Genomic DNA, 18,732 nt, shown 5'->3' with positions numbered 1-18,732 from the left:
TGGAAAAAGAAAACGTAAGAGGAAGGAAAGGTTAGATTGTGAACAGTGTTGAATCGCACTTTAAATCGCCTAAGTTAAGAGAGCACATGTTGTTTTTTCTCTCCAAATTTCTTGATATAAAATAAAAATTTAATTAATAAAAACACTTCATTAATGTTGATATTTTAAAAATATCATATCGACTATCACATATCGATCCATACAAATTTTCTTTTGCATATATAAGCATATAAAATCCTCAACGAGTGTAATTTAACTATTTAACAGTTTTTTCGTACAAATATTTAACGATGTTTTAAAATATAAAATTTCCCCGTGAACTTAGCTCAGTTAGTAAGGACAATTCATAATATATGCAAGGTTCGGGGTTCGAACCCCAGACACCACCAAAAACAAATATAAAATAAAAATTTATTTAATGGACACACTACATTAATGTTGATATTTTGAAAATAGTCTCGATTTTTCAAAATTTTATCATATCGATATTCTTATATATGTATAAAAAAAATGTTTATGTAGATATAAGTACATAAAATATGCAACAGATGCGGTGTAAACATTGAACAATCTTTTGCATATAAAATAAAAAATTATTTAATAGAAACACTACATTAATTTTTATATAGAAAATAAGAACGAGTTTTTAAAATTTTATCATATCAACATTCTCATATATCTAGTTTTAGCATATATAAGCAAATAAAATCCAAAACTTGTGTGGCACATCTATTGAATATTTTTTTTTGATATATAAAATAAACATATTTAATAGAAACATTACATTAATAATCATAATTATTATTTAATATCTATAAATATTATATAATATTAACAATCTAATTATTTTTTATGTAATTATTGCAATGTTACGTGACTCGTGCTTTCCGTGCGAAAGCTCGTGTCTTTTACTAGTTTTTAGAAAAATCGGTCCATATTTAATATATAGTTTCTTTTAGGAGGATAGCTCAATTTTATTTTATTTTGAGAGAAGGAAGATAGCCTTTTTTTTGTGGTGGCTGGGGTTCGAACCCCAAACCTTGCATATATTATGCATTGTCCATACTAACTGAGCTAAGTTCACGAGGACAGAAGGAGGATAGCCTAATTAGAATGCTTTAGGTTGTGAAATTACAGAATTTGAAAGAAAATTTCATTTCCATATAATTGTCATTTTCAAAATTCAATTCAACATTAATTATTCATTTATCCATAACATCCTCAATTTTTTTTTTTTGTAAATTAAAGGTATCATCCGCTCGCAACTGCAGAAACTAACCCCCTTTATAGGTACTAGGACCCATTTAAATGATTGACCCCTCCCGATAAATTTTTTCTATACGCACCAACCAGAAATCGAACTTTGGATCAAATGTTTAAGGGGCCAAACATCTACAACTTGTGATACACTATATTAGTTATCTCTATTATATATATTTGCGCTATTTTTTTTTCAATAGTACACATGTCATTCTCTCTATGCTAATTGTCATTAATTGTTTTGATCTTGGCATATGTTATGGTAGTATCACTGTGTTATCATTGATTTTATTAAGAAAGGGTTTTAATTAGTGAATTCTTAAAAAGGTATCAGATCATTGTTTTTATTAAGAAATGATTTTAATTTTTGAATTCTTAAAAAGGTGTGTATGTAAGGGATACAGAAACGGTACAATAATGTTTGACGTATATATCATTAATTAAAAATCTTTTTTTTTTGGGTACAAATTAAAAATCCTTTTATTTTGTATCTCTTATTTATCTTCATCTTCATCTTCATAGTAAACATTTGCTACGGGTGGCATGTTTATTTGCTTATCAACATGGACTGCTTGGATTATAAAATAAAACCGTGTATTATTATCAAAGTTGATTTTACAAGTGTTTGGAATGAAAGGAAAATTATTTCGTGTATTTATAGAGTAATCAATATGCAAATCACAAATACGATTCGAATTTGGAATGTCATTGAATAAAAAGATTACAGGTGTTTGAAAAGGCATATTCATTCACTCATTTTTTTCTTCATTTTTCATAATAAAAGAGGGGTGACGCCCGATTCTTTGGTGCACTAAACAAAAGAAATTAAGAGGGCTGAAATTGCAGATCACAGATTCCATGAATCACGCATGAATCATGTTCTTCATTTTTAGTGTTAAGGGGGCTATATATACATACCACTATTTACTCATCTTGCACATTAATTCATCATTCATCTCTCACCATTAGCAGATGCACACACAATAGCAATTTTTTATTCATGGATGCATCTTTTTTTGTATTATTATCACCTTTGAAAGAAAAAAAATTGTCGAGCATTTTGGTATCTCAACGGTGTATGTTAATGATATTTTATTGGGAGTTTAAGGTTATATAATTGTTGTGCATTTCTATTTGGATCTAGATGTATGTTTCTCTTTAGCTATGTAGTGAGTTTGAAATGTTCAATTTAATTTTTAATCTTCAGGTGTGGAAAAGAAGTTTAAAAAGCCGGAGAAGAGATACCCACTTCATTTTGTAAACCTGTTGATAATCGAGGAATGAAGACTGATGGACTTAAGTAGTTGTTCATGCCACGATAGCAACCACTCTAATTTTTTTAGAGAGGCGGCCACAAAAGGAGCACAATACGTTGTGTGAAGACGATCATCAAAAGTTTTGCTAGGATTCACAATTTTACAAGTTTTTTTTTTTTTTTTTTTACAAAGATGGTCATATGTTTTTACTCCTACAAAGATGGTCATATGTTTTTACTCCTACATTTTCCATGTGTGTTTTTGTATTCTGATATATGGAATGAAATCAAAATAACAATTCTATGTAATTTTCTATTTGAATGTTGATATTAAATAAGAGATTAAGAAAAGATTACGAGGTTGCTGAATTTGTTTTAATGGTTTTCATTGTAGCTCTTTGACAAGAAGTTCTATGAGTAGATAACCAGGAACATAGTTTAGCAAATATAGAGTCTGTATTTTTACATGTTCTTTAACTATATGGCTGCTTAGTACGATCGCTTTTTATGGAAAAACCTACACCATAAAATGAATCAGTAATATGTGAAAAATAAATTAAGCGATTATTGCTTCTTCTTTTCTTTTGTTTTTTTTTTTGTAGAAGAGAGTAGTAAAACATTGATATGCACCTATAAAAAATATAGAGGGCAAAATTATTTAGTGAACCACGTTTTTAATCATTTTTCTTTCAGCTGCGCTATTTATCGTGACACCTTTCCTCACGAATGCATCACAAATGCATTGTGAATATGTGGTCAAACTTTTAACGAGAAGAACGGCCTTGCATATTGTTTTAAATTTTTTTGACATTTTTCTTTTATTTTGATCAGAATGTGATTTTTCAAGCATCTCTCTTTATCCATCATCACCTCTTTAGACTGGTGTTGTGCTTTTTAGGTTTAATAGAACGTTTTCCTTTTTTTTTTTTACGTTAAGATTTCCACGCTTACCAAAAAAAATTAGTGTAATATTTGTCGAAACTTATATATTAATTTGGCAATTATATTAGTTAAAACTTAATTTAAAGTTATTGTACAATCTTAACTATGAAATCGCCATCATATTAATTTGGCAACATTATGAATTCATTGTACTATTTCTTTATTTTTATTGATTTCTTTAACTAACCGTGATCTCTTTTTTTTTTCTGCGTACAAACTAACCGTGATCTTTATTTAGCTAATAATGGATACTCATTTTTTTTTATGGGTAGGGATACGCATTTTTAAATTCAAAATATCAATTTATATTAATATATCAATTTTAATATCTATTTATACTACGATAAATATCTTCACCATTTTCATATCATGTTTTGTTAAAATGATATATTAATATTAATATAAATTAATATCAAAAATGCGATATTAAGATTGAAAATAGATTAAATAGATATTCAAATGGTAAGACACTTTGTGATGCATTCCCGAGAAAAGTTTCACGATAAATAGCGGTTGAAAGAAAAATGATTAAAAACGCGGTTCACTAAATAATTTTGTCATCTATATTTAAATATATATTAAAATATGTCCAAAAGATATTTAAGAAAATTGAAAATATCTTCACCATTTTAATATCTATTTATATTAATATATCAATTTTAAATGGGGTTTCCTTGCTAAAAATGTGATTTTGAATCTCCTTTATAACATTAAGTTCTCTTATTTACGATTGGATGTAATATGTTTATTGTCTTACAATAATCGGTTTAAAATTAGGGAAATTCTAACCGGTTTAAAATTTCTAAAGTACACACAACACCTCTTCTTTCTAACGAGCATTAAATACTACTCCATCTCATAAAAAGAGTTTTCACTTGTGATTCATTTGGCAAGGCAATCTATGTAGATTAATTCGTTACCTTTATTATGTCTTTTCATCATTAATTTTTGCTTTGTTATTAAAATAATTTAGGGTTAAATATGTTTCTGGTCCCTATAAAATTGTAAACTTTTAAGTTTAGTTTTTACCTAATTTTAATAGGTTTTTTAGTCCCTACAAAAAAAATTACTTCTAATTTTAGTCACTGTTACAACAAAGTTTGTTTAATTATCCTTAAAAATTCTTGAACGATTTGTTTGAGACAAGTTTAGAACTCTATGAAAGATTCATTTACTAAAATTTAGAATTTTTTAACATGAAACGAATTAAATATGAATTTTTTTAAAACGACAAAAGTTAAAGATAAAATTAACAAAATCTGGACGTAAAAATCAAATTTTGCAACAATTTTTTGCAGAGGAACTTTTACTAATTTTCTTAACACGTCTGCAAAAAAATTGTTCAAAAACTCAAGAGTTTAACCATAAATTAAACAAATTTGAATTGAGGAGAGACTAATACTGAGTGCAGGGAAAAAAATTAGGGACTAAAATAACAATTAAAATTAAGTAAGGACTAAACTTAAAAGGTCCCAATTTTATAGGGACCAAAAACATATTTAACCTAATAATTTATTTCAATATTTTAATAATTATAGCTAGGAAAAAAAATGGTTTCAAAATTTACATTAAGTTTTGTCTTATTGAAAGCCATTATATATTCTTAAGAATTTGTGTAAGGAGTTCGAACGAATTTATGACACATATGTTTCATTTAAATCCACTATTGTTTCCTTTTGGTGAAGATTGATATTGCGTTGTTGAATTGTGTTACTAGCTTCGTTTACAAGAAGGATGAGATATATTTTTCACAACTTCAAGGATGCCATGTAACTCAAATTGAAGAGAAATATAAGATTTTATCAAATCTATGGTTTGAAGAAGAACAAAATATGTAAGAATTTGAAATGATAGAGATTGAATAAAAAACATAGCATCAAAGTGAATGACAGTCAAAAAATAAATTTTAGATTAAAAAATTAAACAAATGACATCTAAACACTAACAAAATAATCCATCATAATGTTGAGACTTCGGGAACGAGTCTACATTGGGTTGGACCATTATATTAGGGTAAAAGTAATCACACAAGTGATATTGATACCATGTCTTCACTTAAAATGTCTAAGAAACATGTATTTTGTTAACTCAGCATAATACATCTATATTTTGACATTGTTAGATCTCATCAAAGACCAAAAATGAAGGAATTTGAAATAATGGAGGTGGGATAAAAAAATAGCATAAAAACGAAGGACATAAAAAATAATTTTTTTTTTAAAGTTCATCATGGGGGGGTCGTTTAAACTAGGTTGGATAATCGCATTATGCTAGGAGTAACAACAAAAGTGAAATTGACACCACATCTTCATCCAAATTGTTGACGCATTAGACATATGGGTCATTTAACTTATATGTTTCTCACCATCTACTCTTGCATCTAATGTGATATTTTAACTCACATATGACTTATTGACATTTCTCGCTTACATGTGAGACTGTACATATGTAATCTGGTAACATAGTCAAATGAGATTAAGGAATGCATAACATGGTAAAAAGATGGGTTGGTGATGAATTAATAGAGGGAGGTTTTTTTTCATTTCTTTCATGCGAAGAGAGAAAATAAATTAGAAAAAAAGACAAAAAAAGAATTTGAACATGAGAGAATTGATAAGGAAAAAAAGGAGTGTTTGTGCTTTGTCTGTAAAAGTATATAAAATAAACTGAATATATGGTAATTTACGGGATTGTCGAAGGAATTAGAGATTTTTGAGTAAATATTTTACCAAAAAAATAAACTAAATAAATAAAGCGCCACATTATTTAAAAAATTCTAATAACCATTTATTTTGTCAAATTAGCAAAACTCATATAGAGTTTTTCATTGTCAAATCTCACCAGAGACCAAAAGTGAAAGAATTTTAAATGATAAAGGCTGAATAAAAGATTTAATATGAAAGTGAATGATATCCAATAACCAAAATTTAAAATAAAAAATTAAACAAATGACATTAAAAAACTAATAAAACAATTTACCATAATGTTGGGATAATGTTAGGACTTTTGGGTGAGCCTACACTGGGTTGAATCATCATATTAATTATTTTATTAAGAAATTAGACTCAATTAAAAAAAAAGTCACATCATTTTAAAATTTCTAATAAGTATATATTTTTATCAACTCAGAATAATACATATGCATTCTTCTAGGGGATTCTACACTAAGTTTGATCAAACATTATATTAAGAGAAACCACACAAGTGAGATTGATATCATATCTTCGTCTAAAACCTTTAGGTATCAGGTATTTGAGTCATCACACTTATATGTTGTTCAAAGTCTACTCTTCCATTCAATATATATAGAACTTTTTAACCCACACTCGACAGATTAACATCTCTTAATCAAGTGCGCAACTATCCACATCCGTAATTACAAGACATATTTAAATCAGTTCAAATTAAGGCACGATTAAACAGTTTGGTTGGTGGTGGTTTCACGGAGTGAGTTTTAAGTTCTTTTCTTCCATAAGAAGAAAGAAATAAAATTAAAAGGAAAAAAAATATGGAATTGAAAAAGGAATTTAAACATGAGAAGATAGGAGAAAGACAATAAATATTATGTGTTTTGTTTTCTTAAAAAAATAAAAATATTATGCGTTTTATTGTGGATGTATAGGGAATAACGTGAGTTGTCGGTTATTTTATGGGTTTGTTGAAGGAGTTGGAGATTTTTCGGTATGGACAAAACTTAGGTACAATTCTTTAGGTGCTTTTTGTATGGTTCTTAACTAAAAATACACCTTTTTTTTTATATAACAAACTTTGATAAATTATGGAATTAAGGAAATCATGGTAAATTTAGTTAAGAACCATACGAAAAGCATCTAAGGAATTGTACCTAAGTTTTTTCCTTTGGGTAATTAGTTTACCAACAAATTAGATTAGTTAAATAATTTTAAATTGTCTAATAAGCATATATTTTTGTCTACTTAGCATAATGCATCAACATTTTACCATTTTCATTTGCCACCAAAGTCCAAAAGTGAATAAATATGAGATAATAGACTTTGAATGAAAGATTTCATATGAAAGAGAATGACATCCAAAAATTAAAAAAAGAACGGTTCATAATAATGTTTTGACTTTCAAAGAATACTACATTGAGTTTGATTATCTCATTAGATAAAGAGATTCCACACGAGTGAGTTTGACGCCACACCTTAACCTAAATATTAACGAATTAGGTATATGACTCATACCACTCATATGTTTCTCAATATTTACTCTTGCATCCAATGAAGAACTTTAGTTGACACTTAAAACAATAACGTCTCTCACTCATGTTTGAGACTCTCTACATCTGCAACACCCGGAACCACACATGCTTCCTCCGTAAAATTGAATTAGGTTATTACACCATCGTTGGACCTTATAGAGGGAGCCAACATTAGTGTGGATCAATCTATTGGACATAAAACAACTATATAAATGAGAATAATACCACATCTTCATCCAATATTTTAATTACAAGGGAATTCTAGCCCGTGCTTGGCACGGGTATCCATACTAGTTTATATTAAAAAGATAAATAAATGAAATGAGATTATAAATAATTAAGAAAAATATAGGTAATATATTAATAACGATATCAAATGTAATGATTTTTTTAGAGGAATTAAGAATAATATAGGTAATATATTAATAACGATATCAAAAGGTAATGATTTTTTTAGAGGAAGATAATGGTATTTATTAATTGTCTTAATACGTGTAAAAGCTTGGAAAACACACTTAAAAAGAAACTAAGAGCCTCCCAAAAGATAAAAAAGTGAGTGTATACTACTGATTGATTTTATTTCTTTTTATCTATTTTACCATATTAAAAAGGTATAAACAATTTTCACAAATAACCATCAATAAAATTAACTGATAATTTTTTTGTTAAAAAAAATGTGATAGATAAAATTAACGGATTACAATTTACAAGTATAGTAAGATTCTTCCTTAAAAAATAAAAAAGTATAGTAAGATTCTTTGTAAAAAAAAAAAAAAGTATAGTAAGATTCTTTTCCGTTGGTAAAAAAAAAAAAAAAAATTGATGGTTAAATAGCCTTGTATTGAAGTAAATAATCGCAATGCAGTATTAGCAATCATATCAAATCAAAAATTTCCTCTTATTCATGCAACGAAATTGCTGCAATTTATTGAGCCTATGTTTTCTCATTCTAATATATCAAATGCACCATATAAACCATTTTCTTTCGATATCTCCGCACAACATTCTTGCTCTGCGTTTTTACAACCCTGCTTTATTGCATTACAGGTACTATTTTTTCTCTTACATGCTTCTCAATTTTTAGGGTTTTAATGCCATGATATTCGTTGATGTATATTTTACTAAACAAAACCCCAAGTCCATGATTTGATTTGATTGTTGCTACTGAATTACAATGATTTGCTTCTATCAGTGTTTTGATTTTGGCTTCAAATTCAAGTCCTGTTTAACTCTTCCTTCAATTATGTGTATTGAATTTGTGGGGTACTTATCCATATATTTAAGGCAGTAATAAAATTAAAACTCATTAATCAGTCGCTAATTCCTTCCTCCATTAGTGCATTTCAATAGACATAAAGTTATATGTTTTTCTTTCAAAAAAAAAAAGTTAACATTAAATTAGTGATTTCATCTTTTATTTGTAGGAGCTCGGTATAAACATGGAATTGGATATTGTTAATGCATCTGCAAGACATGAGAACGAGTCTTCTAAGCGCCGGCGAAGGACCAGCAATGGTCAAGACAAGATAAGCGACCTACCTGACCACATTATTGGTTTTATTCTTTCTTTTCTTACTGTTGTTGATGCCGTTCGCACTTGTGTCCTCTCAAAGAGATGGAGAAACCTATGGAAATTTATGACAGAACTTAGTTTTCAAGATAGACATCCTTTGTGTCACACAAATATAAAAAAAGGAAAAAGATTGGTGAACACCCTTCTCCATACCACTCTTCCGTACACCCCTTATGTGGCATGGGTATTTTTGAAATTTCACACAACTTTTTCTTTCTCACCCTCTTCTCTCTCTTAGATCTCCCTTTCTTCTCCCTCTCACTGCCTATGATCTCCCTTTCTTCTCCCTCTCACTGCCTATCACTCACCTACCACCACCACTGGCCACCGCCGCATCCTTGCCCTTCGTCCCACCCCTCTCTTTGATGGCCGGCCGTTGGTCCTCCTCTCTCTTTCTCGTCGGCCGCCACCACCACCACCTTCATCACTGATCACCATCATAACAGAAAATTTCTAATTTCTCGTCTCCTCCCACTCGTTGTTGTTTCATGATTAATACAAACACACACATACTGAAATTGGTCATGGATGAACTATCTGATTCAGTGCTTATAGTTATTTGTGTGTGCTTATTAGTTATTTGTGCTTATTGCTATTCGTCAATTTGAATGTTATCTTTCTGTTCTTGACTTGTCTCATTTTTAATATTCTTAAAGGTAGGGCCTCTTGCTGCATATTATCGAGTGCCTTTGCGCCATATTCTAGTGGTAAGTATTTCATATCTTGATTTTGTTTAGATACAGTTTGGAAATTTGTTGACGTTTTTCCTTGACTTTATGTTTGTGGAAAATTTTATGTAGGTTTATGATGAAACTAGCCTTCCAAATGGTGTTTTAAAGCTTCAACCTAAAGGTGGACATGGGCATCACAATGGGTAATGCTTGTTGTATTTCTAATAACATGGTTATTAAGATTTTTTAAGTATCGGAACCAAATATGATTTCAAGAATAGGAATATATAGTCTAGCAATTCTGAACTTTTTACTTCATGAATAATGAGACAGTGAACAAGATTTCTATAATCTTATTCATTTAAGACATCAATGAATTAAGATATGTATAGTAAGGGTTGGGCTTCTAGGATGTGTTGGTGGTATCATATAAGGCGGATACAAAGGCCTTTGAAATTCTTTTAACTCTTAACAATGAGGAGGTGGTATTATGTGGGAATAGCTTTACCTCTAGTAGTAGTTGCTACAACTCCAAAGTAGAATTCTCTTGTCTGAATTTAACTTGATTGACCCTTGTTATGTTCTAGCATGACTCCATAATCTGTAAAACTAAGATAATTACTTAAATATTGCCATGGGTAACCTGTATAATAGTTGCTCTCAACTATTTTTCTATACATTTTAGTGACGGAGATTTATCTGAATTATGTCGCAACTTCTATGAGTTTATGGATAATACAAAGATGGGCATCTCTATATTGCAATCCTTTTTTTTCTTGACTTACTTAGGAGCTAAAAGCTAGTTCTTCGACTAGTCAAGCATCGAACACGGATATTGCTCCCAACTTGACCAATGAGGGTATTAAAGTTGTTGATTATGAACTGTTGGAAACGGATCCAGGAATTAGGCCTCCAATTTCAAGCTATCATCCTGATATCCAAGATGAGGTACGTAAAGCTTACTTAAAAATTCGTCGTCATCAACCTCCTAACAACTTTGTTTATCCTTGGTCTGATTTTGGTGGAACAAGACGTCGATTTAACAAGAATTGGTTTAATTTGTATGATTGGCTTGAATATAGTGAATCTAAGGACCTAGCATTTTGTTTGCCATGGTTCAGTCATTCTCAATCTTTTTTTTAGTAATTCACATCTCACACAGGGTAACTCATTTGAAAAATAATGGTGAATTCTAGCACAATTTTTGTTAGTTTTCCTAACTCGGATATAGAAAGTTATACAATAGTTCACATATGAACCCTGCATATCAGTTAAGATCCCGCAAATTGCCTCAGATGTAGGCATTGCACAGAAAATACGCGTAGAAATAGTGAGAAGGAGACTAATTGGAATGAAGAAGTTTGTCAAATATAGAAAATTATTCACATATAACTCATGTTATAAGTACTACATGTATGTTTTAGAGGATCTCAGTTTTCCTATTTCTGCAATTGATGATCATTGGTATGAAATTGAATAGCAGTTTCTATAAGTTTCTTGGAACAAGGTACATATATTAATGTGATTGTTGTTGGTATAAATTGGACCCGTATGTAATTTTTCATTTTTGGAGTTGTTTTGTGGCATATTTTATTTTGCATTTGATAATGATTAGTAATGTGTTTGTTGTTTGGGCTCCGCAAATTAGTTGATTGCAAGAAGACTCAATAACTAACACTTCAGGTTTTTAATGATGAAATTGAGCAATATAAACGATTGGGAATGGAATTATAATATTACCCCTTGATCTGGAAGTACAAACTGAAAAGAAGCTTCAATTTAGGTTGTTGTCAATTGTCATGACTTGATATACCCAAGGTGAAAGATAAGAAAGATCTTGGAATCATGAAAGTCAAGGTCTTGTATTACCAGTTTAACAAAGAGGAGGGATTGGTTGTACTAGAAGAAAAGATGAAAAGTGTATGGGAAGGACCATAACATGATATAGTGGCTCAAGAAAGAATGAGTGATTCTTTGATAATTGACAGATTTCTTTGTAATGTTTTGACTTGGATGTGTAATATTAAGGTATTGTAAACTTTCCTTATTTATTGTAAATCAATGGGAAATTTATCACTGAAATATCAAATGATATAGATTCTATGTTTCTTGAACTCTTAATATCATGTGAAATAGTGATAAAGACAATTTGGTCATGAAAATAAAATGTGGTTACACCTTTGTTAAAAAATGGTTAAACGCAGATCATTTTTGGATAGTTTTCCTAAAGTCTGTCAAACAATGAAGATCATTCACCTCACTTTATTATCATCAAACAATGAGTAAATAGTTTAAACTCGAATACATATATCGCCTTAAAATGCCTTAAAATGATATTGTTTTCACTACATTTTATCACTTTTGATATTTCAGTGATAACTCGCCTTAAAATAATATTGTTTTCACAGGAAAATTATGTATAACCAAATATTTGAAGTGTGTAACCACAATTTTACAAAGGCGTAACCATGTTTTTTTTCTTTCATGTGTTTAAAACTAGTCGTGAGACATTCTAATTTACAAAAAAATGGTTACGCCTTTGACAAATTATTGTTATATTGTTCGTTTATTTGGTTATCTGTAACTTACATGTGCAAAAAAAAAAAAACCAATTCAAGCCAATTGTCAGCGAGACATTCTAATTTATGAAAAAATAGTGGTCACGCATATGTAAAAATGTGGTCATATAGACCATATATTTGGCTAGTTTTTCTTTCCCAGGTGTAAATAATATCGTTTTAGGCGAATCGAACGCATGATCAAATTTGATCACTGCACTAAAACCATTTCCAACCATAAATAACCTATTTTACAATCGGCAAGTTTATCACGCCTAAAAACGGACAAGTTCTAATTTATGATAAAATAGTGGTCACGTATTTGTAAAAATATGGTCATACAGACTATATATTTGGCTAGTTTTTCTTACCCAGGTGTAAATAATATCGTTTTAGGCGAATCGAACTCATGATCTCATTTGATCACTGCACTAAAAGCATTTCCAACCATAAATAACCTGTTTTACAATCGGCAAGTTTATCACGCCTAAAGACGGACAAATTCTAATTTATGAAAAAAATAGTGGTCACGTATTTGTAAAAATGTGGTCATACAGACCATATATTTGGCTAGTTTTTCTTTCCCAGGTGTAAATAATATCGTTTTAGGCGAATCGAACGCATGATCTCATTTGATCACTGCACTAACAACCTTTCCAACCATAAATAACCTGATTTACAATCGGCAAGTTTATCACGCCTAAAGACGGACAAGTTCTAATTTATGATAAAATAGTGGTCACGTATTTGTAAAAATGTGGTCATACAGACCATATATTTGGCTAGTTTATATTTCCCATGTATAAATAATCTTGTTTTATGCGAATCAAACACATAATCTAATTTGATCACTACACTAAAAGCAATTCCAACAATAAATAACTTATTTTACAATTTACGAGTTTATCAAGCCTAAAGACGGACAAATTCTAATTTCTGAAAAAATAGTGGTCACACATATTAAAAAATGTGGTCACACATACCATATATTTGGCTAGTTTATATTTACAGGTATAAATAATCTTGTTTTAGGATAATCAAACACACAATCTAAATTTGATCACTGCACTAAAAGCAATTCCAACAATAAATAACTTATTTTACAATCTGCGAGTTTATCACACCAAAAGACGGACAAGTTCTAATTTCTGAAAAAATAGTGGTCACGCACCTTAAAATATGTGGTCACACAAAACATATTCATATTCATACTCTGTCATTATCTATCTTAAGAACCATAAAACCATACATAGTGCGATTAGAAGGAATAGTACATTACAAGCTTAGTGAGTACCATACTATAGTATTGTTCAAGAAAGTTAGTAAAAGAAGGAATAGTACATTACAAGCTTAAAAGAGCATAAAAAAATTTACATTAAATTTTGATTACGCCACTACACTATTTTTATTTTTCCTCGTATCGCTCTTCACCCACGGTGTTCCAAGAACCCCGCTCTTGACACGATTTCTTCACTTGTCTTTTATTCGAGTGAACACGGTTGATGCTTGGTGATCTTCATCATCTGATACATTTGATGATCTTCATCATGTGGATACCCGAACCTTTGCTTGTTATTATATTGTAGAATTCCCAAGCTTCACATTTGGTATTCTTGCACCCATCTTGTTCAAGTTATCATCAATTTTCTTTGGCATGTTAGCCTGTTAAAAATCCAGTCATAAAAGGCCATCGTACTCTGGCCAAATAGATGAATCACAACACCAACCATATACTCTAGCCAATTAACTCTCTCCCAAGCTCAATATGACAACATTAGAGGTCATCATTTCAACACTAACACCTGCATAAGGTTAGAAAAGTAGTACCTTGATTATGAGCATCTCATTCAATGATTCCTTCCAAAATGCCAGGTCTTTCATGATAAGGTTATGTTTGAACAATCCACCTGCAACTCTTATATGTGAATACTAAAAGATATCTACCTAATTTAAAATTCTCTCCTAATATCTCCTATGGTTTCAAAAAAATTCTACTCTATTAACCTGTAACATACAAACAAAACAGTTCCAAATAGATTGTTCAAGTTAGTATATACTCTACCATGAACAACTTATTGGGGCTCAGAACCTTTCACAGTTTTTTTTTTTTTGACATTTAGAAAGATGTTGACACTCCTAAAAGGTCCAATAGGTCATGGTTGTGATATTGTTCACGTTCATAATCGTAATTGTCATAATCACAATTACCATTCTATCAAAAGTACCTCGGCTCAAACTTTGGAGTTGTGACATAAACATTAACATCTCCAACACACCTATATCTTCAAATTACATCACAGTAAAAACTAATACCATGAAAGGGAAAGATACAAGAAACTTACATGAATCGAAATGAAGCAACTAACTTTGTCAAAAAGCAAATTTTCAATTAACCCACTAACCAAACTCTAATTTTCAACAAATTCAGTCATCAAAAACCAAAATTTCAACAAACCCATTTCATTAAAAACCAAAATTTCAATAAAGAGCAGCAGTTAACAAATAGAAAATAGAAAATTTCCTATATTGGGGAATAAAGCTGAGAAAGAGAGGAAATGTCGAACCTGAGATGTCAAACCGTGAAACAAAGCTGAGAAAGAGAGGAAACCGTGAAATGGCAGAGAAGGGAACGGTGATGTCAGAGATGAGAAGGAGTTAGCGATGGAGACAACAGAGGCTTCAATGGAGTAGATCGAGAGAGTGAGATGGAAGTTGGGGATGTTGGGGTTTCAAGGGGGAGAGATGAACGAAAGACGAGATAGAGCAAAGAGAGAAATGAAGGAAAAAGGAAAAAAGAGACAATTAGTGGAGTGTGGGGCCCACATTGCCACATGTCATTTTTTTATGTGGGTGTAGGAGTGGTATTGCCACCTATGGTGGTATACCTATCAGGACTCATAAAAAAAACACAGTTTATACAGTTTGTAAATAGGATACTATTCAATCTCAATAGTTCACCCATCAATAATTTTTCTCTGTCTGTTCACTATACTTATGATAATTCTCATATTAGTGAGTGGATTTCATTCGTTTCGAATAAGAGAGTGAAAAAGGTGTGTTTTGAGTCGCTGATTCAAGACCGCGTCTTCCCCGCTAATCCCCTTTTCCAATGTCAGTCCTTAGAGGAGTTGGTTTTGAAAAATTGGCTTATCAATGTTCCTGACTTCATTAGTCTTTCATCTCTCACATCACTTAAATTATCCAGAACACAAATGCGTTTCTATCTGAATGAACCGAAAGATTATCTGAATGAACCGAAAGATTTAACACTTACTTTCCCAGTACTCAGAAAGTTTGAGTTAGATGGAGCGTTCACATGGTTAGGTTTGAAGAGTGTCACTTTATATGTGCCCCTGGTTGAAGTTGTTTCAATGGACTTTGGTAAATATGTAAGGGGAAGTGCTGAAATTAAGTTTTTTGCTTCACGTGTTACAAAGTTTTGTTATACTGGTCCTTTTTTATCAGAGGTCATTTTTCTAGACGCACTACACATTGTTTCTGCAAATATTAGGCTATATGGTTCAAGTAAGAGTATGGAAGAAACAATGGATTTTGTTAGTAAGCTTCTCAATATTAATGCAGCAAATCTAAAGCTTTGTTTGCGTAGTAAGAAGGTGTGTCTTCTTCCTTCACTTTTTTCTTTCCTTTGTTGTTTTGCTTTATTGCATGTTTTAAAGAATTTTTTTGTGGCTGCATTATGCATCCCAAAGTATCTAGATTATGAAGGTATATATATGTATGTATATATACTAGAATATAGAAAACTTTAAATTTTCATACTATGAAATTATTTTTAAAATTTTGATAAATGTTTACAAGTAAGGCCTTAATTTACGATAAACAACAGCCTAACATTATTCCATTGCTCTTCATATTGATTTTTAAAAATTGGACACAAGAAAACATACCATGAAACCTCACAAAACACTAGTCAGCCATAGCATCAATACAGAAGACTTTGTTTGTTGTTGCTGCCGTTTCAGCTTTCTCTGTTGAATGAAAATGTCTTAAGAAATTTTTGTTTCTTGTAAATTAAATTTTTGTTTTATTCTAAATTAAATGATGAATTACAAGTTTGATGGTCTAGATCTCAAATTTTACTAAATCTTATGTTGTTAAAGCATGCATTAGGGAAATGGATTTTTGCCGCAATAAAAACCATCGAATTTTTTTGAAGGTCTAGACTCTAGATCTCAAATTTTATTATGGCTAAGTAACTTTAGGATTTCTTACGTCAATTTTAATTCATCAATCTATTTATGTCATTTAATGCGTCTTTATATATTATCCTAACACGAACATATTTTGTTCTTTGTCATCAAGGTACTTGAACGAGTTAAACATTCTTTCAATGACATTCCTGATTTTCAAACATTGGGTCATCTCGATCTAGATTTTGCAACCGGTGATTTTTTGTTTGTCTTACTTTTAAAATCACCATGTTTGGAGACTCTAGTTATAAAGGTTTGTGAGATTAATGATCTTAATGTTTCACAAAATTTGCTCATAGATTACTTACTTACTTTTAACATTTTGTTCCTATTAGTTTTCAGTTTTGCTGAAGAAATTATCATTTCAATGTCGTTGTTTTAAATATTAGTATGGTAAACTTATAGTCTCTGATCTTCCTACAAATATTAATGTGAAAACAAGATATCTTCCTATGTTAATTACTTTTTAGTGAAAATCAAAAATGTATTTTGAAATTCTTTTAGTAACTTTTTTTTTGAACAAGCTAAAATTCTTTTAGTAATTTTTTTAAAACACATCTTTAAATTTTTGTAGACACTTACCAGCTTTTCTATTTTGTGTTATTGTGAACCTTGCTATAGAACATAAATCTCTATTTTTGACTGATCATCAGGTACACGATTTTGGTGACGCACAACTTAATCCTACATTTATGCCGGGTTGTTTTCTATTTACCCTTAAGGTGGTAAAATTTGAAAGATTTGCTGGTACAAAGCATGAGTTAAATTTTCCTAAATATGTGATGACATATGCTCTTGCATTGGAGAGGATTACTTTCTCCTGTAGTCCTGACTTGATGGGCCGGAAGAAATGGGATAACGTTATAGAGAAGATCTCTTCATACAAGTCCTGTTTTAGTTCAGTAGTTATAGAATTTTTATATTAGGTTACATAAGTTTTTAAGATTGTCAGGATTGCAGTGACGGTTCTTATTTGTTATAGATTCTGTGAATTCTGTTGGGAGATTGTACCAAACTGAGTACACTTTTATTTAAATATTTTTTTTCTTCCATATTTTGTTATTTTACAACATCACCTTGTTGAAAAAGATGTTTAAATCGGGCAGGGTTAGTAAGTATATCAACAAGCTGATTTTTTGTGTAAACAAGCTCGATTACACATCACCTTGTTGAACATGATCATGCAAAAAATGATGTAAAATTTCGATTTGTTTAATTCTATGATGTAGTACAAGATTTTTTGTCAGATTGGTAACACTGATGTTGTAACATTTAATTGGAATATGATGCAATTATAAATCAAAATCCATGAGTTGTTGCTCCAACCAAAGAATTTGGGAGTAACAACTCTTAGAAACACCATATTCTACTTCATCCATAGACAAAGAAAAGTTTACTTGCAATTTGCTATGCCATAGAGAATTGACTAAATCAATGACATGTTATGATCTTGTTGGACCTAAGATCCTTTGGTTGATGGCGTTGAATGGCCTTTGTGTAGGACACTTCCGTCAACTGTTGCTTTTTTCTTTATCATCTTCAACCTTCTTCTCCGGGCAAATGGGGATGGTGTACTTGCACGTGCTCCGACCCTAAAGTCAAAGAATGTGGGACAATAGGTTTTATGTAGTGAATGGTGAACATACCTAACCCAGGCTTATTATCAAGTGCTTATAGTGGAGAATTAAGGTTTAATCCCTTACACTCTTGCTTGGACATCTACTTGGAAAGACAATTGTGGTCCTTTTAGAGACAATCGTTGTCCTTTGAAGGACACCTGTAGAGATTATCCTTTAGTGGATTTGCGCCACGGACCTTGTCGGTTTTTCTTCTTGGTTTGTGTTCTTCCCTATTACTGGTAGCTTAAGTTGTCTTCTTGTGGGTCTGTTTTTCATACCACGACCCCTTACTTCTTCTGGGAGGAACCCTATGGAACTTATAAGTGGATGGATTTCGATCCATTGAAGTTGCTTGTAGCTGATATTTTGATGATGTTCATTAGCTAAGTCTATTTGATGATGTTTTTACTTTGGTAGTTAA

At 30.7% G+C, this 18,732-nt stretch overlaps 2 long non-coding RNA genes and 1 pseudogene across 2 annotated transcripts; 2 read left to right on the top strand and 1 right to left on the bottom strand.

The window, feature by feature from the left end:
• The first annotated feature begins 9,060 nt into the window (after positions 1-9,060).
• On the top strand, positions 9,061-18,311 carry LOC146946645 (F-box protein At4g22280-like; annotated as a pseudogene).
• LOC146946647 (uncharacterized) lies at positions 9,817-12,005 on the top strand. The gene is made up of 3 exons (XR_015026790.1): positions 9,817-9,959; positions 10,053-10,126; positions 10,713-12,005. It is a non-coding gene; the product is annotated as an uncharacterized LOC146946647 (long non-coding RNA).
• On the bottom strand, positions 13,710-15,192 carry LOC146946646 (uncharacterized). The gene is made up of 2 exons (XR_015026791.1): positions 15,046-15,192; positions 13,710-14,388 (listed from the first exon to the last, which is right to left on the bottom strand). It is a non-coding gene; the product is annotated as an uncharacterized LOC146946646 (long non-coding RNA).
• Positions 18,312-18,732: the final 421 nt, after the last annotated feature.

This window comes from Medicago sativa, chromosome 2 (genome assembly GCF_051527215.1).
Source record: "Medicago sativa cultivar Bolivia chromosome 2, Bolivia_mono, whole genome shotgun sequence".
Classification (NCBI taxonomy): Eukaryota; Viridiplantae; Streptophyta; class Magnoliopsida; order Fabales; family Fabaceae; genus Medicago; species Medicago sativa.
Note: the sequence above shows the minus strand (reverse complement) of the source record. Positions and strands in the feature narration are given on the sequence as shown.